The sequence below is a fragment of the Eutrema salsugineum genome, unplaced genomic scaffold (genome assembly GCF_000478725.1).
Source record: "Eutrema salsugineum unplaced genomic scaffold, Eutsalg1_0 scaffold_7, whole genome shotgun sequence".
In the NCBI taxonomy this organism is placed as follows: domain Eukaryota; kingdom Viridiplantae; phylum Streptophyta; class Magnoliopsida; order Brassicales; family Brassicaceae; genus Eutrema; species Eutrema salsugineum.
The window spans coordinates 4,773,833-4,776,238 of record NW_006256486.1 but is presented as its reverse complement, the minus strand read 5'-3'; the positions used below and the strand labels follow the sequence as shown (position 1 = coordinate 4,776,238).

General features: G+C 40.4%; 1 non-coding gene across 1 annotated transcript; it reads right to left on the bottom strand.

Annotated features, from left to right (window-relative positions):
* Positions 1–1,624: 1,624 nt before the first annotated feature.
* On the bottom strand, positions 1,625–1,732 carry LOC112083259. The gene has a single exon (XR_002897548.1). It is a non-coding gene; the product is annotated as a small nucleolar RNA R71 (small nucleolar RNA).
* Between the last annotated feature and the right edge of the window lie 674 nt (positions 1,733–2,406).

The window sequence follows — 2,406 nt, the reverse complement described above, 5'->3', positions numbered from 1 at the left end:
GCCGTCTTCGAAGAAGGAGGAGCCGCCGCTGGAGTGCAATCATCTCACCTCCGTCCGCTTCTCTGTTCTTTGTTTCTCTTCCTTGTTCTCTTTAATTTCCTGCGCTTTCAATTTCGTTTATGATGCTTTGTTACAATATGTTTGAGTAGTTACCCAGTTGGGTTTAAAGGGATTGTTCAAAGGGAATTTCATGTGTCTTTGCTTATGAATCGATAGATTTAGGATTTATAATCTTCTAGATGTTCTTCGTTTGCCTTTAATCTTACTGCGTGATTCTCTGCTGGCCACTTAGAAGCCGATCTGATATGATATGTTGCAAAAGCTTTCATTGATTGTCTGAACTAGGGTGAAACGAGCAATAATTCTATAGGAGTGGAAACCTACCTGTAGTTGAGTTGTGAATGTTGATGAGTCTTGTTCTGCTATTGCATCTTCTCCCTTCCAGGATCAAAGTGGAAACCTACTGATCAGGGTTGCGAGAGATAGTTGTTTAGTGCTGCGAAAGTACGCTATTCATACTTCTGTGTCTCCAGTTCTAGAACATACGTAGTTGATTACCTTTATCACTTGTTTAAAATCGACATAGCTTAGTCCATGAATCCCTGCGAAACCCCTTGAGCCCCAACGTTTTTCTTTCATTGCTTACAACCTTAGATTTCCATTCTGATTTTATTCGCTTGTTACTTGATTTCATTCATAGCCGGTTTTTACTTGCTTGCACTTGCTTTCGTTTTTATTTGTTTTTACTTTTTTAGCTTTCTAGTTTAGATTTAGTGACAACCAAAAACCCAAAACCAAAACCAAAACTTTTTTAGTTCTAATCTGATTTAAGCGTTGCAGAGAATTCGTACTGAAACAACTAAGTCTCTGTGGATCGATACCCTAAGTACTACAGCGCACATCTGTGCACTTGCAGACATTTAGGGGTTATAAATTTAAAACCTGAAGCTTAGTAAAACGAAAACAACAACCCCGCGCTTTTGCTCGCATCAAGTATTTGGCGCCGTTGTCGGGGACTTTGATTTGTTTCTTTGCGAATCCCAGCTTAAATCCATTAGAACACTTTTTTACTTTTACCTTTTCTTTTGAATTTTTCAGGTTTCTCTGCGATGAGAGACCGGGAACATGTTCCCGGAACTCTTGGTGATCCACCATATCGTGTGGATGGTGATCCGATCGATGATGATGACCTGACTGATGACGAGTTTGAAGAACCGATTTATGATGACAATGAGCTAATCGGATCGGTCAAACACAAAGATGATGATGAACTGATTGGAAGTTTCGATTCACTCGAAAAGTTCATGGGAGATCGAAGAGCTATTCAACCAGCCTTACCAGAGGATGGCAAAACCGAAATTAAGGTACCCCATATCCATTTAGTTCAACAAAATCAATTCCATGGTTACAATTCCGAACACCCGAATGACCATATCGAGACGTTCGAAGAATTATGTGCAACCATTACAGCAAATAAGGATTACCACAAGTGTAGTCTTTTCCCATTCTCTCTCAGAGATAATGCTAGCAAATGGCTAAAATCTTTGCCACCTGCTTCACTAAAAATGTGGGCAGCGTGTAGAACTGCTTTCCTAAATCGTTTTTATACTAGAAATCGTTCAAATCTCTTAAGAAACAAGATAAGAACTTATAAACAAATAGAAGATGAAGGTCTTTTAGATACTTGGGAAAGATTTAGGGAATACCAAAGAGATTGTCCACACCATGGATATACCGAGGAATACCTGCTGGGTATCTTCTATCGCGGTATAACTCCAGAGTTACGACACTCTTTTGATACAGCAAGTAATGGAGATTTCTCAACTAGATCTGTAGAAGATGCTCACGTTTTCATCAACAATTTCGGAAACAACATCCAAAATCAAGTAACCTTTAGTAATTCTGCAATTCCTGAGAAGAAAGGAGAGATCTCGGAAGTTATAAAGTGTCTCCATCACATAATGAGTCATCTTGGATTGCAACAACCAAATAAGGTACACAATACGTGTAACTTGGACGGTTGGGACAACCCAATGGATTTTTATGATCAAAAGATGGTTAACACTGCAGAAGTCTACCAAATTCAAGATTTTCCATTCGTTTCTGATCACCGCGGGTCCATTCATCCGGACCGCGGCAAACCAAGCTTTCACCGCGGTCGTGATGCTGCTGACCGCGGCCAAGACATGTTTCACCGCGGTCGCGAGCCACCTGACCGTGGGAAACCGTCTTCCGAGCTTGACTGGAAACCACCTTCCGAACCAATCTTGGCTATTCAATCTAATCCTGTTCCATATCCTAGGTTTCCCTCTTCTGAAGCTGAAAACCTAAACAAAAAGATTCTAGAGCTTGAAAAATCTAGGTCTCAAGAGATTAGTGATCTTAGATCTGAACTAAAAACGATGC